The following is a 12,542-nucleotide window of genomic DNA, read 5'->3' as shown; positions in this document are numbered from 1 at the left end:
AGATGTAACTTCCCTACTACATTTTTACCATCTCCCGACTCCACCCCCTAATACTCTGCACATAGATAACACTCAGAAATTGTCCTTAATCCAACCCATCCCTTCCAATGCCTCTATAACTACAAGACACATTTGCAGAGGTATTGTTGGAAACAAGCTCAAGAGAGTACCCCTCCTTGACGACGCCAACACAACGTCTACCAAGGTCCAGCTTGACATGCTGCAGATATAGCTGACCTCATACTAACTAATGCACCTGACCATTTAATACTAACGGAAACATGTTAAACGAAGCATCCACAACTATTCTAGACATACTAGTTCCCCCAAACTAGCACATCACTAGGCTAGACAGAACTGACAGGCCAGGTGTTGGTATTGCATGCCTACATCTGAACAACCTCGCGCTTAAACCGTTCCAACTCCCCGGTACTCTCTTCCTGTGAATACCTACATTTGGGGATCTCTAATAATAATAAGCCAATTTGCTCACTACATTCATTCTACCATCCACCAGGAACCAACCTTACCTTCATTGAACACCTAATGGATATCCTAGCCACAAATGTCAGACAACAGAAAATTCAGATTTTCCTGGGAGATTTTAACCTCCACTGGAATGATCCGAACGACCCTGAGGTCAATAGCCTTAAAGCTTTCCTATCCGACCTTAATTTGACCCAAATCTGTAACAGCCCTACCCATGAAAAAGGCTCAATCCTCGATCTAGTAATTTCCAAAGCTGATGTCACCCAGCTGGAAATGATCCGCCCTTGTGACTGGTCTGACCATCACATCATCACTTTTCATATAAATGAATCTGTCAAACTACTATCTGTCCAGCCCACGAGAAAGAAAATTTGGAATAGGAACCTAAAAACCTCGATCCTGTCTCACTCGCAAACACTAGCCTTATCTTCTTGCCCTCACCAGATGGATTAAACAATATACACGATTTGACTAATCAGTACTTCCATGGGCTGCCATGGGAATTCACAAGGGCATATTATCAAGCCCCTTATCTCCGCTTTAGCGGCAGTTTCCTGCCGCTAAAGCGTTGCTTGATAATATGCCCCCTGGTTTTAGACAAGCTAGCTCCCCTACAATTGAAAAGAGTCTCCACAAAAGACTCACAACCTTGGTATGAAGGTAGGTTAAATGAAGATAGAAGATCACTTCGAGCAATTGAACGACAATGGAGAACGGCATCATCCTCTGACCACCTCAAAGTACTAAGAAGGACAAGAAACTCCTATTACAGAAAGATTAGACGATCTAAAGAGGACTTTTTCAGTAAACAATTAGACCAATCCAAGAACTGTCCCAAAAGACTATTAAATCAAATCTTAATCTAAGGGTGTCTCCCATTCCCCCCAAGTTAACCCAGATTCACTCCCCATTTGCGAGGAATTTTCCTCCTTCTTCACAATAAAGACCGAATACATAAAGCCAGACCTACTCAATGATCTACTATCCCATACTGACCCACATTTGATCTCCTCACCGATCCTGCTTGGGACCCCGTCTAGCTGTTCTGCAAAGCTCGACCCCAGAGACAACGCCTCCTGGGCCTCCCTCAACTTCTACAGCGAAGAAATTATTCTAAAAACGCTCATGGCCATGAATCCATCCTGTTACTTTTCAGACTCGCTCCCGGCTAACTACCTAAAAGTCTTTAATTCGAGTTTAGTGCCTCTATGGACTAGGATTTTAAACACCTTTCTGCTGCAAGGAACCATCCCAGACATCCTCAAGGCTGGTCAGGTATCCCCTATCTTAAAGAAACCATCTGATGACCTGTCAGACCTGAATAACTATCGTCCAATATTCAACATCCCTACCCTGGCCAAACTACTATGAAAATGTGTACACACGCAGCTTTGCAACCATATAGATCACTTCAACCTGGTCAACCAATTCCAATCTGGTTTTTGAACAGGTCACAGTACCGAATCAGCCATGACCCACAAAATAGATGACGCATTAAAGATATTAGACCAAAACGAAGCCTGTTTACTAATTCTGCTTGACCTCTCCTCGGCCATTGACACAGTCAAACACGACAATTTACTAGACCTCTTGAAACACAGAATGGGACTATCGGGAACGGTTTTAAACTGGTTCACTTCCTTCCTTCAAAATATAACTCAAAGAATCAATCTCTATCCAAATCCACCCAGTCTCTTTAGGAGTACCCCAGGGATCGTCCCTCTCCCTGACACTCTTCAATTTGTTTATTGAACCACTCACTGAGATTCTTAACTTTTTTTTGTGTTTTATAGAACGCGAACTTGACCCGGTAGGGTATCAGAGCGCTTTACATAGTCAAGGAGTTGTACTAAAGTTAGGGAATCACGGGAGTACAAGGGGATGCAAAGAACACAAGGTACAGTTAGCATTACAATAGCATAGGACAACGGGAGGGAGGAAGAATACAAGTATGGTTAACATTATAGTTGCTGAAGGTAGGCCCCGGGTTTCACGGTGGGGCGAAAGGTCGACGGAAGGATGCAATAGTCTCTGTTGGGGTTATGGGACAGGGTTTAGATGAGGAATGTACTCATGAGGAAGGATTTGGCCTCGTTTTTGAAACGTGCAACAAAGGGGATTCTTCTGATGGCGGGTGGGAAGGAGTTCCATATTCTTGGCGCAGCCCCAGAGAACGCCCGATTATAAGTTTTTTTTCCGAAAGCGTGGGGGCTGGAGTAGGAGGTCTCTGGCACACCATGAGTTTCTGATTCCTCCCGATAACACAAGTTTCTGTGACAGGTATGCAGGGGAGTTCGAGTATAAGGCCTTGTGCGTGATGCATGCCAGCTTAGCTGTATTCTGGCCTTGAGAGGAAGCCAGTTCAGCATTTTCAGGTGTGGGGAAATGTGATCAAATTTCCTTGTGCCGGTGAGTAGTCTGGCGCCAGAGAGGTCTTGGGTAAGCCAGAGAGAGTAGAGCAGCCATATTCCAGTCAAGTGCTTGGACTGCCATTTTTAGGTCGGGAGCGTCCAGGAAGGGTTTCATTTACCATAGGTAGCTCAGATGAAATCTGGCAGATTTGGCCATCGAGCTGATGTGGTCTCGCATGTTCAAATTGCAGTCCAAGGTTATTCCCTGCGATTTGGCCGAGTTCACAATGGTTTGAGGACAGTTTAAGGCTGTGATGGCCTTAATCCAAGTCTGAGTTTCGGGGTCGGTTTTAGGAGGGGAAGTGAGAAGAAATTCCGTTTTCTTTGTGTTGAGTTTGAGTTGATTGGAGGCGAGCCATTGGACGGTCTGCTTCAGGGCTTCATTCAGTGAGAGAACCTCCTCGAGAGATGAGATTTTGATGAACATTTGTTAGTACATATGCCCCCTTGTACCACATGCCTGCGACTTCGGAACCTCGGACACGATGCTGACATAATATGAACGTCTTGTTTTCAAAGTGTGGCTGTCCCAACGAGGACTTGTTGCGCCACACACTGACTTGTCACATGAGGTTAAAAAGGGATGTATGATGGTACGACGCGTACCGTTACAACGCGTCCCTTTACGACGCAGTTTTAACAACGCAAGTCGTTACAACGACTTGCATTGGGGGCGCTGATAGTGAATAGTTTAATTTACTATTCCAACATCAGTCCCCGTGGATAGTAGGGAAGGTGTTGGATAGTAAATTAAACTATCCCCTATCCTAGAGCGCCCTCCAGCGAAAGTCGCTGTAACGACTTTCGTTGTTAAAGCTGCGTCGTAACGCAACCGCGTTGTAGCGGTTGCGTTGTAAAGGATGTTCCCCGTTAAAAAGCATTGGTCTAGTGCCTACAGTTAAGAATGAGGATTCCAAGTTGCTTGTCTATTTTGGAGTATTTTAGAGCCTGTAATCTAAAAGTAGATCTGAATGTATTATGTTTGATTATGAATCAAAATACTTTAGTATTTTACCCTTACGTTAAGGTTTGTAAGTTACATAATTGGGTTGAGTGCCTGCTCTGGAAATTTGCCTCTGAGCTCCAATGCACTGGCTTCAATAAAGCAAGGCCAACTCAGTCAATCATCCTTATGATCTTGATAAGATATGCAATGCAGAGTTGGATACTAAAGCACTTCTCATTCTGTGTTCCATAAGGCATTTAAAAAAAATGCATTTTGCAGATATGTCTGAGAGAGCAGGCAGTGGTCCCTGGACAGCATTCTTTTCCTCCCAAATGCTGCTGGTACAATTCACGTCTTTGCGAGACACTTAGCACCCCTTTTGAGATGTTGGTAACTTATTGCTTTGCAACTGCAATTACTGTCGTAAAGTATGTGTAAATACCATTGCACCTCTCAATTAGGAGGGGTCGCGCCTTTGGTACCCTTCCTAATTGTAATTCAGAATAGATTGTAAAACTAATTTCCCAAGTCAGAAAGGGTTTTTCAACTTGCAAAATTGGTTTTGTACACATAAAAAGCTCGTTTGCAGTCCCAAACCCTGGTATTTCGGGAATCACAGGGTTTGAAAATGTAAAAGGATTGGGGGCGTGGCTTGGCTGCCGCGCAAGATGGCCGGCTAGTTGCGGAGCTCCGCCGCACTGGAACGCTTCTCTACAGCTATCCTCATGTGACGGACACGGTTTTCATCGCGGAACAGCGGTTTCTACACAGGAACTATCGGTGAGCGCCCGGGTCCTCTCTATTTCCCGGACAGTGCCGTTTTCCGACTGCAATTCGCGATGTTCATATCGCGCACCTCACGGCCGCCATTTCACAGCCTCTGCCACACCGGCGCTCTTCACGCTCTTCTCGCCTGATAAGACTCAGTCTTAGCGAGTAGCTGTAATTTGGATGCAACGTCTTGGGTGAGCACCTCGATGTTATTGCCTATGCTCCCACTATTTTTTCATTACCATTTTTTACCTCATGACTAGCTGGTTTTCAGGGGGCCGCCATTTTGTCTACGCAGCAACGAACCTTCGTACTCTCCCTCACATGTATGAAACAACACGCAAGTCTACGTCTCCAATGTCTGTTTCTTGTGTAGGGAGCTCGATGTTTACCTGCCCGCTGCATGTTCTCGACTGAAAGGCTGTTCGTGTGCGCCCTTCCTGTGTACTACATGAAGCCCTTCACGGAGTGCCTTTCGCAGTTCCTGTAATGACCCTCTGCGCCATGATTTGTATGGTCCTACCATTTTGAGGATATTCCTATCACTTCTGTTAGTGGAACCTGTCGCCCTACAGTTTCTTCGATTTTAGAGGGTAAAGCGGCACTTGTCATCTCTTCACCTTCTGTTCCTCTAATACAACATGCTGCTTTCCCTGCTTGACTGTGGTGTGCTTATTTCTGGATCCAGTGGTCCATTCTCGACGGCTCCTTGGTTATAGTTGGACCCAGGGACTTGTCCTTACTTCATACTGCCACCTCTTCGCCACAGGGGTTTTACTTGTCTACCTTTGCCAGTTCTTTTTTCATCATTTTTCATCTCCTATGGTGAATCTGCGCAACCCTAAGTTTGTGTTCCGTCCCTCTAAGACTCCGACGGCGCCTTCTTCATCCTTGGGTACCTCATCGCCACTTGTCAACATGGCGACATCCTCCTCCCACCGTTCTTCTTCTGCTCATTCCTCGTCATCCAGAACACCACCTTCTGAATCATCCAGTAAAAGACTGAAACAGAACTCTCCTCCACCAGATTCTCCTCCTTCACCTTCCATGGCATTAATTCTGGAGGAGATTCGTGCGTTGCGTCCCTTCATTGAAGAAACGAGCAGAGACATGCAACATCTGAAGGACAAATGGGAGGTTATGGACACTCGCATCTCTTCCATTGAGCAACAACTTCCGGAGGTCCACTCCAATTCACAGCGTATAGACTCTCTGGAAAAGACTGTTCTATCTCTACAACGCCACACTGAGGATTTGGAAAATCGAAATAGGAGGAACAACCTTCGCCTTTATGGTCTGCAAGAAACTCTTGAGGGTGATGATCCAGTTACTTTCTTCACCTCTTTCCTTCCGAAATTAGTGGATTTACCGCCTTCCACGTCCATCAGCATTCAGAGGGCACACAGACTGGGTCCCCGTTCTTCCACGTCTACGAAACCTCGAGGGGTTATCATCCTCTTTTTGAAGTACACTGACTTGTTATCCATTCTCTCTGCAGCCAGGACCAAACGTCAATTATCCTGGCAAGGTCACCGTATCTTCATTTCTCAGGATGTTTCTAATGTCACTGCTGCTAGGCGTAAAGAATTCCTAGCTCTTCGGCCTTCATTGCGTTCTCTTGGTGCCCGATATGGATTGTTCCATCCTTGTACCTTCAAAGTCACGCATCAAAACAAATCTTGGTCTTTCCAGGATCCTGGAGAACTCCGTAATTTCCTTCTTCTACATAACAACGATGGAATGGACTCCTCACCCTCAGCTAGTGGCTGATTATAGTGCTTCTGGTTTTTGGTCACCTGTGATGGTTCTACAGTTGTCATGTTTTTCATAGCGTGTTCTCATTGCAGCCTCTCGTTTGTTCTTGATTCCAATTCCTTTTTATCTTCTGTGCTGCTTTACTGTTGTTGACCATGTTCTTGTCTCCTTTTTTACAGATGTGTCTTGGATATTCCCTTCACTGTGCCCTCCACCCTTGTTTTGTTGTGACGTTCCGGTGCGGTCATGCCTCTGTTCCTGGTCTCCCTGTCTTGTTACGCAGCACCACTTCCCCGCCTCCCTTTCTGTATTTCCCCCTTCAGGTATGTTCTCTGCAGACATCCTTTTGGATTTGTTCTGTCTTCTATGCCTTTTCTCTTTTCTCCTTTCATCTCTTTGCTCTATCTCTTCATCCTCTCTTCTGTTATCCCCCCCTTTTTCCTTTTTCTCATCCTCCCACCTATTTTTCATCCTACTTCTTTACTAGTTGAAATGATTCCTATGTTTTTTACTTCACCTTATTACATGTACAGTATATTTCTGCACCTGTTGTTTTTGAACAGTTTTTTGAGTTTTCATATTTAAAGTTGTTTCATGGAATGTGAAAGGATTTAATCACCCTATTAAGCGGCAGAGAGTACTCTCCCACCTCTCCTCTTATAACCCGGATATTGTCCTTATCCAAGAAACCCACCTTTCTGACGCTGAATCTGTGAAACTTAAAAGACTTTGGGTAGGAAATGTTTTCTTTTCACCTGCTTCTCAGAAAAAAAATGGTGTTGCTATCCTAGTTCACAAACGTCACAAATGTAAGGTACTACTTGAGGAGAGAGATGAAGAGGGACGCTGGGTTTTGGTTAAATTACTTATCAATCTTATCCCGATCACTTTGTTGAATGTGTATGGTCCTACATGCTTTGATTCTTCCTTTTGGCCCTCGATCACAGCAAAATGTATCCAATACAAGGATGATTCCTTTGTACTGGGTGGGGATTGCAACCAGATTATTGACCCCTTTTTAGACCGCAAATCCTCTGTTCGTTTCACACCTCACACACCCCACAAGCAGTTCCTTGATACCATTTCTCAAGTTCATCTCATAGACTCCTGGAGACTTACACATCCTGACTCCTTAGATTTTTCATTTTTATCACCTCCACACGCTTCATTCTCCCGCCTAGATTATATTTTCCTCTCTTCCTCCTTGTCTCAAAACCTTCTTTCCTCTTCTATTGAACCTATTGTTATTTCTGATCATGCTCCTATTCTTACTGTCTTTGATCTTCTTCCTCCTACTCCTAAATCTTCTCGCTGGCGTTTTAACTCCTCTCTTCTCACTGATCCTCTTTTTTCTTCCTCCTTTCGTTCTTTCACCTCAGAATTTTTTCAGATCAACTCGACCCCTGACATTCCGTTGCATCTCCTTTGGGACTCTTTTAAAGCCACTGCCCGTGGTTTCATTATAGACTTTGTCTCCAAAAAAAAGAAAGCATTCCTTCAAAAACGCAAAGTTGCCCTAACACACATAAAGTCACTGGAACACCAATTTTACACCTCCTCTTCTCATCAGATGTCTCCTGAACTCCTTCGTTCTAAACTTGCCTTTAACAAACTCACTACTGATTCAGCCTCTTCCTATCTTCTCCGAAGTAGTGCTCGTTACTATGGTGGACGTAACAAATCAGGTAAACTCCTTGCTAACTATCTTAAATCACGAAAGGAACGTACTCTTATTGACTCTATTTATTCACCTTCTAACACTCTTTTACATACTGACAAAGACATTTTGGAACAATTTCACTCTTTTTACAAATCTTTGTATACGCCTGAACATCCTCCTACTCCGGATCTGCTTCAGTCATATTTCGACCGTTTACCTCCTCCTGACACTTCCCAGCTTGACTTTTCTGCTCTTGATTCTGACCTTAGCCTCTCTGAATTATCCACTGCGTTGCTGTCCCTCACCAAAGGTAAGACCCCTGGACCCGATGGTTTCCCGGTTGAATTTTATCTCCACTTCTCCGACATTCTTTTACCTCATCTTCTCCTTCTCTTTCACTCCTTTTGTTCCACCGGCCTGGCTCAGGGTTCCTTTCAGGACGCTACTATTTGCCTCCTCCCTAAAGATGGCCGTGACCCCAAATTTTGCAAAAATTACCGACCCATTTCTTTGGTCAATGTAGACTATAAACTGTTTGCTAAACTTCTCGCTCTCCGTCTGGATCCCCTCTTACCACACCTCATAGGGAAAGAACAATGCGGTTTTGTTAAAGGGCGTCTCACTTCGGATAATTCCAGACTTTTCCTCAATGTCCTTAGTAAAGCCTCCTCCCTATCTATTCCTTTGGCGGCCATCTCAGTTGATGCCGAAAAGGCTTTCGACCGCGTTGATTGGTCTTTCTTGATTGCCTCGTTGAAGTGGCATGGTTTTGGCCCGAAATTTATTTCCTATGTTTCCTTAATCTATTCTATGCCCAAAGCATCTGTTTTAGTCAATGGTCAACTTACTTCCCCCTTTGTACTTCAACGCGGTGTCCGCCAAGGTTGTCCTCTTTCCCCCCTTTTGTTCATTCTGGCTCTTGAACCCTTTTTGACCTCCATTCGTAATAACCCTTCCATCTCTGGATTTCCATATGGGCCTCATCAACTTAAACTATCTGCTTATGCGGATGACATTCTGTTATTTATTTCTGACCCTGCCACCTCCGTTCCCTCCTTACTTGCTGAATTTGAATCCTTCTCTTTGGTCTCTGGATATAAAATCAATTCGGATAAGACGGAGATTCTCCCCTTAAATAAATTCTGCCTCCCACATTTCTTTTCTTCCACTGGTTTTGCTTGGAATAGTAAACACATAAAATATCTTGGTGTTCTCTTTTCCAATTCCATTTCATCTTCGGTTCGGCTTAATATGAATGCAGTTATTTCTAGGATAGAAGCCCTGCTTTCTTCTTGGAATCCCCTTTTCCTCTCGTGGTGGGGACGTCTTGACTCCATTAAAATGATGGTTGCCCCTATTTTAATTTATCTACTCTCCATGCTCCCGGTCCTTATTCCGGCCCTGTATTTTCGTCGTATTGACTCCATTTTGTCCAAGTTCCTCTGGAAACAGAAAAAAGCACGATTGTCACTCTCCTCCCTTCGTAAACCCAAATCTAATGGTGGCGTTAATTTTCCGGATTTCCGTCTCTACCATAAATCCTTTTCTCTCCGTCAAGCTTCTCGCTGGTTGTCAAACGACATTTCCCTTTTTTCACCTCTCTGGCTATCTGTTGAACGCGACCTCTTACTCCCATATTCGTTCCAGGAAGCTCCCCACTTTACCGCTAAAGCTCCGTGTCTTATCTCCCCCTTATTTAGACACACTTCCTCCCTTTTACGTCCATTGATTTCAGCTGCCCCTATTTCTCGTGAATCCTTTTTGTTATTACCCTTATGGTATAATTCCCTCATTCTCATACGCAACAGACCTATTGCCTGGTCTACTTGGAGATCGAAGGGTATAATCTGGGTACATCATCTTTTCGATGGTCTATCTCCTCGCTCCTTTCCTCAATTTCAATCCTTTTTCCATTGCCCTGCCTCCTTTGCAAAGAAATACTTCCTTCTAATGGAGACGGTTCTTGACCGATACTATTCTCTGGATTCAGCCATCCTTCCCTCGTCATCCTCCTCTCTACCTACGCTTCTATCCACCGTTCCTAAGGCTTCTCTTATTTATAGATATTTTTCTGCTCCTGACCCTGCTCGCCCCAAGTCCAAATTGGAACTCTCTTGGGAATCTGATCTCAATTCCACATGGCCCATTTGTCTTTGGGATAAAATCTGGACAAAGTCTCTGAAGACTTCCCGTAATGCCTCTCTTACTCAATCGCTCTTTTTCTTCTATCATAGACTTTACTTTTCTCCACTCTCCCTGTCTCGCTTTCTATCCTCTTCTACTGCTAATTGCTGGACCTGCAATGCTCCCAATGCAGACTCCTTTCATCTTTTCTTTCTCTGTCCTTCCGTTCGCCTTTTCTGGCTGCAGGTGTGGAATCGTATTTCTCATGTCTTTCATTTCTCTGTCCCTTTTTCAGCCTCCTTAGTATTTCTAGGCAGTATGTCTGACTCCCTTGATCTCCCTTCGCACTCACGAGGTCTCTTCGATCTCATGCTTGCCCTTGCCCTTCAACACATCTCTTCTAATTGGAAGTCCCTGAATAAACTATCTATAATCTGTTGGTGGAACTTGCTTTGTCACTCACATAGGCTCGACGTTGCCTTTGCCATCTCATGTAAACCCTCTCGCAACGTTGATTTATACTGGTTACCTCTCACTCTCCATTTGGATCAAGCTGCCAAGAAGAAACCCTCTCCGTTCTCATCTGCCAATTTTAAACCCCCTTGAATATTTGTACTCCTGCTTACCGATACATTCCTCACTGTTTCACTTATACTGTTTTATTAGCTTTATGCCTCACTTATTTACTGCCTTTGGAACGTATATTTGCAGTTCTTGGTGCTTTTACTGTACTGTTCTTGTGCTTGTTGCTTAGCATTATTGCAATTTTTGCATTTTTTGCCTTCTTTAATGGTTTTTCCTTATTCCCCCCCTTCCCCCCCCCCTTCCCGTCCTCAACGAAAATGTAAAATGCTTTGTTCCTTACTTATGACATTAGCCTTCTTCTGATTCTCTCCTCATATCTCCTCCTCTCCCTTTATTATGCTGATGTCACCTTGTTGTATTACTTATTTATTTTCAATAAAGCTTTCAAACATAAAAAAAAAAAAAAAAAAAAGAAAATGTAAAAGGAATTTGAATCTTTGGCCCACAGTGGTTTGCTTTATAATCAGAGGGCAGGGAGTAGTCCAGAGTATATATTTTGTCTCTGTCATTTTAGTGGAAACAAGCACTATTTGTGCTACTGTGAGCATTGTGGTTACTTCTTTTATTTCTGCCAACTCATTTTAGAACCACCAGTGTATCAGAACGATTTTCCAGGTGAACAATTGCCTCAGCTTCTTTAAGTGGTCCTGAATTCATGTCTGCTGCCAACTCTTTCATACAGCTTCAAAAACCTGCTGCAAATATGATACTAGTGCATAATTACGTGGTGGTCACAATGACCTAATCATTTACTTTGACAAAAGCTCACTTAGCTATTTGGCAGTACTCAACGACTATGTATTTGAATTGTGCTTCTGGGGTACCTTGTTGTTATCTCCAATCGATGTAACCTTCCTCCCTATTCCTTTAAATATCATGTAGACGTTCACAAAATCATGGACCTCTTTTACGGGTCTTCAGGGGTCGCCTTTTCGACCCATAGCTTCGACCCATAGCCTCCTGCGACCCCTGACACTGTCCTTGTGACCCTTGGCCTCAGAGGCTGTAAGGGCAGTGTTTACAAACAAAGTTAACAATTCTCTAGTGTGCCTTGTATGCTGTTCGGAAATGAGGGTGCATACAAACTATAATCAGCAGCCAGATCTAAGCAAACATACTTGTAAAACAATTATTTAATTTCCAACTGCATTTGAAATCCGAGAAAGGCATCTATTTTCCTCCTACTGCTCCTGAGCAAATGAAAAAGGCAAAATTACAGGAGAAAGGTTAGAGTGGAATAACTATGAGGGGGGAAATAAAGAAAGTTATAGAGAAAGAGGACACTTGATAGAGATAGGTGAGAGATAGACAAAGACAGAGGTGTGTAAGAGAGAGGGATTAAAGACATCGGAGTGAGTTGACAGATGTGGGAGAGATATAGACAGAGAGAGTGTGGTGCAGTTGAAAGGGATATGTGATAAACAAATAGGTTTCAGGTTGGCTAGGGTATGCACCTAAGCCAAGTAGAACCCATCACTCTAGTCAGGGTAAGGGAGGTAAACACCCAAGATTTGATTTGATTTGATTTGATTTGATTTTTGGATTTATAGAGCACAACCAATGCCCGGAGGTGTCTTGGCGCTGAGGACTCAGGAGAACATGCGAGGATGGAGTATGCAAATAGAATTAGAGGTCGGATTGGAATAACAATGTTTTTACTGCTTTCCTAAATGCTTTGAGTAAAGTAAGTAAGTAAAAATTTTATTGCACAATTATTTAAAATCATTGCAATATGCACATACAGAAAATTACATTTTAAGTAAAAAAAAGAAGTATTCAAGTCTGTTAAAAAGGTCAATAA

The sequence above is a fragment of the Lissotriton helveticus genome, chromosome 5_1 (assembly GCF_964261635.1).
Source record: "Lissotriton helveticus chromosome 5_1, aLisHel1.1, whole genome shotgun sequence".
Taxonomy (NCBI): Eukaryota; Metazoa; Chordata; class Amphibia; order Caudata; family Salamandridae; genus Lissotriton; species Lissotriton helveticus.
Note: the sequence above shows the minus strand (reverse complement) of the source record.